The 13422-nt window shown below is 39.2% G+C and overlaps 1 long non-coding RNA gene across 1 annotated transcript; it reads right to left on the bottom strand.

Moving 5' to 3' along the window:
* Positions 1 to 9595: 9595 nt before the first annotated feature.
* LOC118626103 lies at positions 9596 to 12454 on the bottom strand. Its single transcript, XR_004958868.1, has 3 exons — positions 12403 to 12454; positions 10669 to 10800; positions 9596 to 9698 (listed from the first exon to the last, which is right to left on the bottom strand). It is a non-coding gene; the product is annotated as an uncharacterized LOC118626103 (long non-coding RNA).
* Positions 12455 to 13422: the final 968 nt, after the last annotated feature.

Raw genomic sequence — 13422 nt, 5'->3', positions numbered from 1 at the left:
GCTTGCTTAACTGCACCTCATTTATTTCATCTTCGGTAGAAGTCTCTTGTTCTTTCATTTGGCTTTTGTTTCTGTGTTTCACAATTTTGGCTATCACAGTGGGCTTTGAAGTCTGCCAAATTTTCCCTGTGGGTGTTGGTGTTCTGCTGTTTGTGGCTCCCTCTCCTGGGTTTGGATGAGGCAGAGAGGACCCACTTTAAATACCATTGTCAAGTCTTACTTTCCTGGTTAGAGTTGCTAACCCAGGGAATGGTAGTTATCTCTACCTTTTTTTGCCTGGAGGCTATTAGTAGTGGTCACCTGAAGAATCTTGGTTTCTGAATTGACTGAAAAACTCCCTCAGGTGCTCAGTGTAAGAGGATTTCCTGACTATGGGGCAGATGCTGGTTGTTAATGGGCCTCAATTAGCATTTCAATGGCCACCGGGTGGGGTTGAATTTCCGAGGGAGGGGCCACCGCCTCTCCCCAGGGCCCTGGGAAAGAGTAAGATGACCACAGTCCTGTGTGGCTGCTACTCAGCCAAAGCTCTGAGAGCCCTCCAAATCCCGAGTGTCCCCACACAGTTCCAGTCCAGTCTTCCCTCCCTCTGCCAGAGTCTAATGTGAGTGGTTGCTGCTAATTTAGCCTCTGTCCCAGCTCTGTGCTGTGGAGTGGCTTGGGAGTTTAACCCGAGGGTGCCGCTCCCAGCTAAAGGCCCTGCTCCCAGCTAAGGCCTTCCCTCCTGGCCAAGGCTGTGGCAGCTCCCAGCCCAGGGCGTAGCACCAAGCTGAGGCCGCCGGTCCCAGCCCAGGCTGCTGTGGACCGTGGGCTCCTGGCCTCCTCTCGCGTCCTCGCAAGCCTGCCAGGATTGAGTCAGTATCCCTGGTTATGTGGTCCTCCAAGCTGCTTTTCGGTTGCCTTTTCCTGACAATTTGTCTTTATTTTCATTGTAATTCCAGTTTGGTCCTGGGAGATGGTCTGTGTAGCTTCCATTCACTCCACCGCCATTTTCCTAGTCCTAATATTCACTTTCTTCAATAATAATTTTTATTAAAACAACCTCCTTAGTTGCACTGGGTAGATGATGTCCAACTAGACACTACTTTTCCAACTCTTCCCTTCAACTTAATGAGAACATTAAACTGAGTTTGGGCCAACCAAATAGCAATAGAAGATATGAGAGCCACATCCTGATCAAGATTTGCAATGTTATGTTCTCCACTGGCTGGGAGAAGACGGAAACTTTAGATTCAGAGTTGTGGCAGTTCAGAGGTTAGCACCTTAGTTATTTTCAAGTCTGCCACCCTCAACTCACAGGTATAAGCAACTGTGTTTCAGGCTATCTTGGTTATATAGCCTCTGCCCTAAGTAATACAAAATAGGTAACTGAAAGTAGATTAATGTCAAAATGTAAGCTTAAGAGCATTAGATTAGCTATTAACTGATAGGTAGTGATGTCAAAGACATTGCATGATAAAAAGTTGATGATAGCCATGGCCAGTTTGGCTCAGCCATAGAGCGTCAGCCTGTGGACCAATGAGTCACGGGTTTGATTCCAGCCAAGGGCACATACCTCAGTTGCAGTTCATCCCCGGCCCTGGTCAAGGTTGTGCAGAAGGCAACCAGTTGATATGTCCCTCTTACATCAATGTTTCTCTCTCTCTCTTCCTACCCCCTCCCCTCTCTCTCCCACTCTATCTAAAGATATATAGAAAAATATAAATAGATAAATATCCTCGGGTGAGGATTAAAAAAATGTTGATGATATTTATTTTGCTATGATAAATTGTCATCTTCAATAGGTTCAAAGATTGACTATAATGCCCACAGAGTTCTATAATTTTATCAGAACTCATTGGTGTGTGTTGGAAGCTCCTCACTGCTTTCTATAAATTCCTACTCAGGTTAATAAAAGATGGCTCTGAAAAAGAAAAAAACAGACATGGATGGAGAAACATTCTCAGCCATCAGAACCTCAAATTAAGAGTTTTCTACCAGACAATGGGAGGCAACGGAAGGCAACCAAGCCTTGAAAATCAATTTAAAAGTGCTGTGTTCCCACTGAAGCCCAAGTTTCCAGGACACATCAAGGTAACCGAAATAAATTGAAGTAGAAAACAATGGAGCAGATAAATGGCATATTAACAGCAGAGGTAAGCTGGAAATCTCGGTAATTTTTCTAAAGGGCTTCTTTGAGCATGTAGACCAGAACCTTACTAAGTCAGAGAGAACATTTATATACATTTTTTAACTTGTATGCTTGACCCTCAAAGCATGTTAACTATTTCATCTTCTGAAATAATGCTTGGAGAAAAACCAAATCACCAAGAAGCTGTTCAACTTCCAGTACCAATTTCTGATGGGGTTACAAACGTTAATGAAATAATGTTGACCCTCAGAAGGAAGATTCATAGGCCATACTGAATAATGGATGAGATTCTGCTCAGGGAGCAGAATCAATGCTGAAAGGCAGATACTTCTCCATAGTCAGAGCAGGGAATCAATGTAAATCCTTGCCAGTGAGATTTCTTTATGGCTACGATGCAGTGACTGCTCTCTGCTTCCTGCTTCCTGCACGCCATATAAGAATTATTTTAAGTTAACTACTTCAAAGTCATCATTGTATATGAGGTGTGGTCAGAAATCACAGGGCCACAGGGAGCAATACTTTGATGTGGACACAATCAGTCTTTTGGACTTTGTGTTGTCTACCTTGAGTATGTTCTAGGTGTGGAAAGAAGGGTGTGCCTGGAAGTGTGAGAACCAAATACAGCAGACTCAGGCAGTGATAACCAGCTGTCCACTAACTTCCATTCCTCCCTTCTTTAATTACACAATTCCTGAATTAGGGCTGTTTATATATATTAGACAAAAGAGTAATATCCAGAATCTATAGAGAGTTTCTAAAAGTCAAAAACATAAAGAACAACTTGACATAAAGAAAAAAACTCATGGCCAATATCCTTGAAGAACACAGATGCCAAAATCCTCAACAAAATTTTAGCATATTGGATCCATCAATATATTTAAAAAATTATTTACCGTGACAAAGTAGGATTCATCCCAGGAATGCAAGGCTGGTACAATATTTGCAAATCAATAAATGTTATTTACCACATAAACAAAATGAAAGATAAAAATCATATGATCACATCAATAGATGCTGAAAAAACATTTGACAAAATCCAGCACTCATTTCTGATAAAAACTCGCAACAAAATGAGAATAGATGAATTATACCTGAACATAATAAAGGCCATATATGACAAATCTACAGCCAACATCATACTCAATCAGCAAAACTAAAAGCATTTCCCTTAAGAAAAGGAACAAGACAGGAATGTCTGCTTTCTCCACACTTATTCAACATAGTACTTGAAGTCTTAGCTCAGTGATCAGACAAGAAGAAAAAATAAAAGGCATCCAAATTGGAAAGGAGGAAGTGAAACTGTTATTGTTCAAAGATGACATGATATTTTACATAGAAAACCCGAAAGATGCCACTGAAAAACTAATAGACTTAATAAATGAATTTACCAAAGTAGCAGGATACCAAATTAACATCCAGAAATTGATGGTATTTTTATACAACAATAATGAGCACTAAGAAAGAGAACCTAAAAAACAATCCCACTTACCATTTCAACAAAAAAATTAAGATACCTAGGAATAAAACTTAACCAAGGAGGTAAAAGATCTCTTCTCAGAAAACTATAGGACATTGAAAAAAGAAATAGAGGAAAATATAAAAAAGTAGAAGCATATACCATGTTCATGGATTGGAAAAATCAACATCATTAAAATGTCCATACTACCCAAAACAATCTATAGATTCAATGCAATCCCTATTAAAGTACCAAAGGCATCATTCACAGATCTAGAACAAATACTTCAAAATTTATATGGAACCATAAAAGACCCAGAACAGCCACAACAATCTTGAAAAAGAAGAAAAAGTTGTAGGGATCACAATACCAGATATCAAGTTATACTACAAAGCCATCTCAATCAAAACAGCCTGGTACTGGCATGAGAACAGGCATATATATCAAGGAAACAGAACAGAGAACCCAGAAATTGACCCAAAACATTACACATAATTAATATTCAACAAAGCAGGCAAGAGTATACAATAAAGAAAAGAAAGAAAAGACAGTCCATTGAACTGGTACATGCAAAAAAATAAAAACTAAACCACCAACTTAGACCATACACGAGAATAAACTCAAAATGGATAAAAGACTTATATGTCACTTGTGAAACCATAAAAATCCAGAAAATGTGAAACCAGAAAATGTAGGCAGAAAAATCTCAGACATCTCACATAGCAGAATTTTTACCAATACATCACCTAGGGCAAGAGAAACAAAGGAAAAAAATAATAAATGGGACTACATCAAACTAAAAAGCTTCTGTATAGCAAAAGAAACAAGCATCAAATGAAAAGGTAACTCACTCTTTGGGAGAACATATTTGTCAATGATACATTGGATAAGGGGTTAATATCCAAAAAATATAAAGTACTTATACAGCTCAACAAAAAGAAGACAAACAATCCAATTAAAAAATGAACCAAGGACCTGAATAGACACTTCCCCAAACAGGACATACAAATGGCCAAGAGCACATGAAAAAAATGTTCAACCTGACTAATTATCAGAGAGACGCAAATTAAAATGACTATGAGGTATCACCTCATACTTGCCAGAATGGTGGCCATCAACAAATCATCAAACAGGTGCTGGTGAGGATGTAGAGAAAAAGGTACTCTAGTACACTGCTAGCAGGAATGCAGACTGGTGCAGCCACTATAGAAAACAATATGGTGTTTCCTCAAACAATTAAAAATGAAATTGCCATCTGACCCAGTGACCCCACTTCTAGGAATATATCCTAAGAAGCCTAAAACATCAATCAGAAAGAATATATGTACCCTTATGTTCACAGCAGTATTATTTACAATAACTAAGATCTGGAAGTAGCCCAAGTGTTCACCAGTAGATGAGTGGATAAAAAAGATGTAGTACATTTACACAATGGCTTTCTTACTGTGCAGCTGTAAGAAAGAGAGATCTCTTATCCTTTGAGACAACATGGAGGGACCTGGAGAGTATTATGCTAAGCGAAGTAAGCCAGTTAGAGAAAGACAAGTACCGTATGATCTCACTAATTTATGGAATATAGTGAACAAAATAAGCTGATTAACAAAATAGATCCAGAGACATGGAAGTAGGGAACAGACTGAAAAACCTCAGCAGGAAGGAGAATGGTTGGGGGACGGAGGAGATAAACAAAAGAACTGATATGCATATATGCATAACCAATGGACAAAGATGACAGTGCAGTGAAGGCAGGGGGTGGTGGGAACAGGAAGGAGGGTGTCAATGGGGGGAAAAGAAGGGGCATCTGTAATACTTTCAACAATGAAGATAATTTTTAAAAACTCAAAATAGAGTTTTTCTGGTTAAAGATGGCCAGTTGAGCCCTTGCAGGTTTGGCTCAGCCGTTAGAGCATCGGCCTGCGGTCCAGAGAGGCCTGGGTTCGGTTCCCGCTAAGGGCAGGTACCTCGGTTGCAGTTTGTCCCCGGCCCTGTCGTGCGGGAGGCAGCCACTCATGTGCTCTTTCACATCGATGTCTCTCTCTCTCTTTCTCTCTCTCTCTCTCTCTCTCTCTCTCTCTCTCTTCCTCTCCTCTCTCTCTCCCTCCCACTCTAGCTGAACAAAAAATTTTAAAAAATGTCCTTGGGTGAGAATAAAAAAAAAAAAAAGACGGCCAGTTGAACTCATGAATTATCACTGAATTCCTCTCCCACTCCCCACCTCATCTGCCACAATATCAGATAAACAAGTGTGCAGGGATAATAAGGAGGGGAGAAGATGCAACTCACAAAGATAACAGGATCAGAAGAGGAGATGGGCAATAGCATTTTGGAAGCTGGAAAGCCAGCCGTAGACAGTGGTAACTGATACAGTAATCCTAAGTAAACCAAATCCTTAATAAGCAGTGGGGAAAACAGGAAATCATCACTATTTCTGCAGAAACTCCCTAAAGACCTAAGAATGGCAGCTGAAGACAGCTCAGGAGGTGAGGCTAAAGGGAATTAAAATACAGCATTGTTTAAGTCAGTTTAGGAAGTGATAGTCAGACTGATTAATCTCTTCCTTACTTCACACAGTAGGCAACTGTTCCCACACCCTGTAAATGCCCAACCTTTTATCTCCGTGCAGGGACTAAAGACTGAAGGGTTATTCTGTGGAAGGGGTGAAGGGGAGGCCTCTAGACCAGGAAATACAGGAACTGCTAAGGACAGAACAGCGCTAAGAGCAGGAGGATTACATGCATTCAGATTGTGAGTGTCGAGAACTACTAAAAGTTTTGTACGTAAAATCTTGGTTTCACAACTGGCTTATTTTCATGTGAATTTATTAATAAATATCTACACTTAAATATATTGTTTTCACCAAAATTTAAAAAAAAAAACTTTCCCTTCATATGTTGGCTTAATTCATTATATTTTTAATAAGTCATTTAACTTGCCTTACATCTATTATTTTATACATGTTTTTAATGCTGCCTTGATATTTTTGTTGCCAATTTTCTCATCTTCAAGTATATTTACTTTGCATCTAAATTCTATTTCTAAAAGTTATATCTTATTTTTATATTTCATGTGTTTACCTTTAAGATTTTGAAAGGCAGCATTAAGCTTATATTTAAAATTAGAGCCAAGAGTGAAATGGCATCATTTATTTATCACCTTCCTCCTTCAAATGTGTAAAATTCCTGTCTAACCACATGTGTCCAGTTTTCCACTAACCTTCTCTTCATCTGTGTTAGACTAATCTAGGGTTTTAAATCCAGATAGTTATTTTGTAGTTTCTTTAGGCAATGTCTGTTTTTATTTTAAGAATATTTCGTATTGGTTTTGTTCACTTTTTAAACATTTATAACAATTTGATTTTTATATATTTAACTAGTATATCAGAGTTGAACCAAAAAAAAAAAGTAAAAATCCCTTTGCCTTAGTACACAAAGATTTTAAGGCAGGGACCTTGCTGCACGGAGGAGAAGGGCAGGTGGGAAGCCAGGTATGTGTTCCCACTGTGAGTGCTGACTCTGTGGTTAATAGGCCCTCAGTGCCTAGGTGGTGGTCTGAACCTATAGTTTGATGGGACCACTTCTCCTTCTTGTACTGGAAACATTCCATCATGGGAATAAAGAACTCACTGCTACATAATTCTTGTAGTGAAATCAGTTCCTTGGTCAGAAGCAATGTGTGGAATACCATCATGAAACACAGGGCTTTCTCTAAGTCCTCAGGTGTAGTAGTAATATTGGAAGGAAGAAAGGAAAATCCAAACTCAAGATAAGTATTTCAGTGAGGACACGTCACTGCCTTCTCCATGACGGAGGACAGGCAATGTAATTATTCTGCCCCTAAAAGGTTAGCTGGTCTCCTGGAAAATGGAGCCATATCAGGTCCCTAGTATTGTCCTCTGTTATTGGTAAGTTGGGCAGCCTGTAGGGCCAGTGCAAGCAAAGCAGCCTTGATGGGGGAAGGTCATGTTGTTGAATCCATGCATAGCTCCCAAAGCCATTTTAGCATAGATATAGGATACCTAGGGATATACATACATTTTCCTTCACCAGATGGTCACTGCTGAGTGGGCATGTAAAACAGCAAAAGATCATTTCCAGCTTGTGCCAGCTTATCCTGCAGAGCTCTCTATAACAAGGCCTGGGTGTTTTTTTCTTTGTATGTCAGCTATTTGCAAGAAACTCTCCATGAAGCCCTAGCTGTAGGCAGAAGGAATCGTGACAATGCAGCATGAGTAGGTGTCATGAGAGCCTGAGCCACCTGTCCATGCAGTTTTCTTGTTCCTTGCATACATTCCTGAATCTACTCTAGATCTTAATACTTCAATTTCATGATTGATGCTGCCCAATCTTATGGATCGGTCTGATAACACCTAATGCACAGTAGACATCTCAGGTTACATAGTGTCATAGTGTTCAATGTTGTGGAACTCAGCCTCTACCAGGTCCCAGTAGCAAGTGAGGAGCTGCTTCTCAAAATGATATAGTTATCAGCAGAAGACTTTTCCTCCAAACCCTCAGAAATTGTGTAATGTTATTCTTAATGTAGCTCTACAGAGGTTGTATATGGCACCCTTAGTTATCGTTGTGATATGTGGAGCACCACTGAATCTGATGGATGACAGGGCAGCTTACAGTAGCCTTGAACTAGTTGCATAACTTTCTTTCCCTCTGCTCTCCCCAAAACATGAAACATGGTGGGTTACTCAATGAATGGATCAGAGCATCTCTCCCAAAAGGCCTCCAGAGGTGACGTCCAAGTGTTGTACCACTTCCTTAATGGCAGGTCATACAAAGCACAGCATCTTAGCTTTCATTTGGAAAAACACATCACAACATCCCAAAACTTAGTGGGTTGGCAGGCCCCAAATAAGATTTATCTCTCAAACTCTAACACATATCTATACAACTAAAGCATCTAATATGCTTGATATTTCTCAACAGTCCAATTTGCATAGTCATCAATATCATGCTCCATAGCATGATGTTCTGAAATGTACAAATGATAGCTGTTCAAGCAGATTAGTATGCATTGATTACCAATCCTAGGGAAGGGCTCTGAACATTTCTGCTCATTGCACCTTGGTATCAGAGTCACCAAGAAGAACACAATGCAATCAAGCACTGGGTGGAACAAAGCATTTCTTACATAGAGAATAAACAGAGCAAGATCAGCCTCTCTAATGAACATTGGCCCCCATGGCCACTGGGTCTCTCCCTGTGGCTGATGAAGGGCAATTTCCTACTATACCGATCTTGTGCCATGGTAGAAAGACCCCATTCCCTCCCTGGTGGAGGACATATATAAGAGGGTGTTCACAAGGTTTCACATGATGCACAGACTTCGAGAAAAGACAAGAGAGCGTTTCTTGAGCCTGAAATAGAGAAAGAGATTCCCATACAAGGTGATAAGCCTAATGCAGACTGTGTGGACTATTTATCGCTTTGGAAGGAAGTGTTTCAAGCCCAAGGCCCAGTCTTATGTGGCTGAATGGGGGTTAGAAGACAGAGTACCTAAAACTGACCTTCCCAACAATCAATATCCCACTAGACTCTATGAGTAAAGAGATTTAAAAAGACATTACCCTAAGGTAAAACAGTGAAGGTGCACTTCTATTCATGTCAGGTGAAAATGAAATGCTTCTCATTATTTTGCCAGTTCCTATGATATGGTAATTTCTTGTGAACAAGGACTCTTCGCACACCTGTCTGACACTTCTTGGCAATGGGACTTAGCCATTCCTCGTGCGGCACGTATTTCACCACCCCTTAAATCTGAACTGGCCTTGCAACTTGCTGTGACCAACAGGACACAGGAGAAGCGATGCTGGGAGACTTCTAAATATAAGCCACAAGAGTCCTTGAAAATTCAGTTCTCACTTTCTTTCTACCTAGAGTCTGACTTGTGAAGAAGCCATAGAATGGATACTGAGAGATGGGATGATAGCCTTTGTTTTATTGTTTTGGAAACAAGGTGCAATTCCAGGGGTTTCTCTTGTCCCACTTACCTATCATTTGGAGGAAATGTGGGGATTTTTCAGTGGCCAAGAATGTTTATTCCAACTCTGCATTCTGTATCTGAGAAGATATCCACAGTCTGGGTCTATGGGCCTAATGGGCCCTTTGGGAGATAAAATCAAATTTGCAAAATTTTCAGAATGGAAGTGACATGTGTTACTTCCACTCAGAGCCAAATCATATGAGTATGCCTACCAATAAGGGGGCTAGAAAACATGCAGAAGAACATATTTGTAGATATTTTTTGAGCAGTAAATTCTCTGCCACAACTAACTACTACATTTTGTTGGAAGAAAATAAACTAGCTTTATTTCTATATAGATAACTGTTGGTTTTGTTTTGTTTACTTAGATATTTTATGGTATTTTTTCCTTTATCTTTGATGTTTAACTGTTTCCCAATGTGAATATAAGTATAGATATGTTTTCATTGATTTTTCTGGGAACACATCCTACTACCATAAGTTTCTTACTATTTCCTACAGTTGTTTTCTGAATGTTGCTATCTCTGGATGGTGGTGTCAGTGTTAACAGCGAAAAGAAAGGTGGGAAAAACCAAGGGGCAAAAAAGTACTTATGCTGCACAGATCAAAGCAGAAGAGTAGAAAAAGAATACTTTTGGTTGGCGCAAACCTTGAATTTCTGGGTTCACTGACATAGTAGGAAAGTTATCAATTATTTCTCTGCTTTTTTTAAGTAGCAAGGCAAAACCTAAGGGTGTTATGATGTTAAATCAGATTAGGTTTTTTTTTTTAATTTAGTTCTATCTACCTTAGGGAAAAGGAAAAATGTTCAGAGTTTCCAACTACAAGTTGCTTGTCGTTTGTACTTGTCAGTTCTACAATGAGTTTTTCACTTTTTCCGTGTTTGTTTGTTTGTTTGTTTGTTTTCAGTTTTGTGGAAAGCTGGAAAACTGCATAGACATATATCTTTTTAATCTAGAGCACAACATACTAATTTAGCATATTTTTAATCACACTGTATCCTCAAAGTTCATCAGCTTTGAGTGGTCGAAGTATCCTACTCTGGGGTAGTGGTAGTTTTGCTAGGTATGTGACTAGATTTAATGCTTACCAGCTCCAATGCCCTCTGTAATACACCAAGATGTTCCAAAGCCTCCTCAGAAGCATGAGGTTGACTTGTACTCTCCTCACTGTCTGTATGTTTCCCATTCCCGTTATAAATCTTACATGTCATGGAAACTCACTGCACAACATGCAAAAGAAAAAAAAATAGAAGGGAATTAAAAGAAATTTATGTTTTAGATTAAATATTTCTATTTAAAGAGGTCTGGAGAATTTATTTCCTCATTGAAAGATAAAATGCACACAGAACAAAGCAGTTTCTGACCCAGGTGTTTTCTTTTTCTGTCTGCCCTTATGTCTTATTTATTTTCTCATTTGAGCAATTCCCAGAGAAGAAAGAGAGCCCAGAGACAGACCCTCTCCTAGGCTAAAGCAGAATGACTCGTGAAAATATGTTCTACTGTACAACTATTAGCCTCTAGATCTATCTACCGGTTCCTAGCACAGCAACATGAACATTTTCTTAGGACCACTGAAGGACAGTTTATTTTTCTTATTTGTTCATGATCCTGCATATCCATTGATAGTTTTCTGCATGTTCATGTGCCAGGGATATTTCAAATAAAAATAAATACCTAAATCTGATGCATATTTTTTACATTTCTCTGATGATGAACCCATTTTGAAAAAAGTAATATAGAAAATATTATACAGCGCTTGTTAAGCAATTCTTCAACTTAGGGGGGCAATAAAGATTTTTTAAAGCTGCAAAGTTCTCTAATTTTCTGCCATTATTCACTATGCCCTCATTCAGGCAGGTGGCTCCACAGGTAAGAAAATAGTAGAAAGTCACCTCTAATATATCTTCACAGAAAAATCATTAAGCTAGCTATACTTTTCCCTCAAGAAAAATAGTCCCTTATTTATCAGAGAGTATTCAGATGTGTGATACAATAAGAATTATCCAAGAAATTAATATTTTCAAAACATAAAATATTTTTATTATTTCCTGATACTACTTTTACAGTGTTTTAGAGAGGACTGGCGTAAATATGAAAAAATATCTAATTAGAGAACTACAGACTGTATAAAAACTGTATGCATTTTTATTGATTTTTAGTCTAGAAAGTCAATGAAAATTTGAGTATATTTATCAAAATATTGATAATGGATGACTATAATCTGTCATTTCCACTTTCTTGTGAAATATACAGTTATTACAATTCTTAAGTTTAGTATGACTACTCAAATCTATAATGTAATTTTCTAACTTCTTCAAAATGCATATATTTATATCTTATGTTCTTCCAAATGACTTAAGGCAGATTATAGAAATAAACATAATATAAAAAGATTTTATACCCCAAATTTAGCTATAAAACAATGGGACTTAAACATAAGTAAATATACTTGATTGGTTCAGGATTTGGCCAAATTGATAAAAGGAATATATAAATACATTTGGCCCTCATTTATCATTGTTAATTAGTTCCACACTCTACTGCAATAAGTGAATTTCCACAAAGTAGGATTCTTTATTTATAAATATAGTATTTTCGCAGTTAAAGCATAGAAAACCTGTTTGCGACCTTCTAAATACATTTTTTAACATTATTAGAGCCCTCTAGACATGAAATAACACCCTTTAGTCACCATTACACTCATATTAGACCCAATATATTAGGCAAAATAAGAGAAAATAAGACATATTAGACATTACAAATATCATATTATTATTGTACATTTAATTACACACACACAGTTCTTACACACAACCACTAACCTATGAAACTAGTGCAACTTGTTCAATGATGAAGCGATGACGATGAAGAGATGTACTACACAGCAAAGAAGAGCAAGTTTACTGCTCCTCTGAAGGCACGACCTCAGTAGGAGAGTCTTCAGGTGGTGCAGTATCTTCAGCAGGTGCATCGTCATCTTCCGCTGAAGGAGCACTAGGAGTAGGCAGTGGGTGTCTGGGTACGAGGCTGAAGAACATCGTGATAGGCAGTTACTGGCGCTGTCTTTTCATATGCGTGAGGAGGCTTTTGTAGGGTTCTATCGCTCCATCAAGTGCATTCCGGAACCGCAATGCACGCATCATTTGTGGGTCCCATTCACCAATCATGTCCTATACTACCTTAGTAGTTCTCACGACTTGTGAGAGATGCTCAAGTGTAAGGACATCTTCCTCCTCCTGACCCTCAGGAACTTCTGGCTGCTATTCCTCCTCCTCACTCACAGACTTAGTCATCTCCACCAGATCCTTGTCAGTTAAGGGATCCGAATGTGTCTCCAGCAGCTCATCCACATCATCACAGGTCATATCCATGAAACCTTCTCCTCCCAGCATCTGGGATCGCCTAACTGCCTTATCCACTGCTGAGTTGCTTACATCCTCTGGGCTGAATCCTCTGTAGTCGTGGACAATTTCAGGCCACAACATCTTCCAGCTGGCCTTCATGGTCTCCGTCTTTATGTCCTTCAATGCTACCTGGATGTTCTTCAGACAGGTCACGATGGTATACTGCCGCCAGTACTCCTTCAGCAAGAAGTTCTCCTCAAGGTTTATGCCTTCGACGTGCTGCAGGGTGTTTCACCTGTAGAGGGCCTTGAATGCGCGAATAATGCCTCGATCCATGGGCTGGATCAGCGAAGTGGTGTTGGGAGGAAGGAACTTGATCCGCACACCGTCATAGGATAGGTCTTGCGCATGACCTCCAGCATCCTCCATGAGGATAAGGGCATTCAACTTGAGTCCCTTCTCCACGAGATACAACTTGACTTGGGGGATGACGCACTT

Source organism: Molossus molossus, unplaced genomic scaffold (assembly GCF_014108415.1).
Source record: "Molossus molossus isolate mMolMol1 unplaced genomic scaffold, mMolMol1.p scaffold_m16_p_1, whole genome shotgun sequence".
In the NCBI taxonomy this organism is placed as follows: domain Eukaryota; kingdom Metazoa; phylum Chordata; class Mammalia; order Chiroptera; family Molossidae; genus Molossus; species Molossus molossus.
The sequence above is the reverse complement of the archived record's forward strand: the minus strand, read 5'-3'. Positions and strand labels throughout refer to the sequence as shown.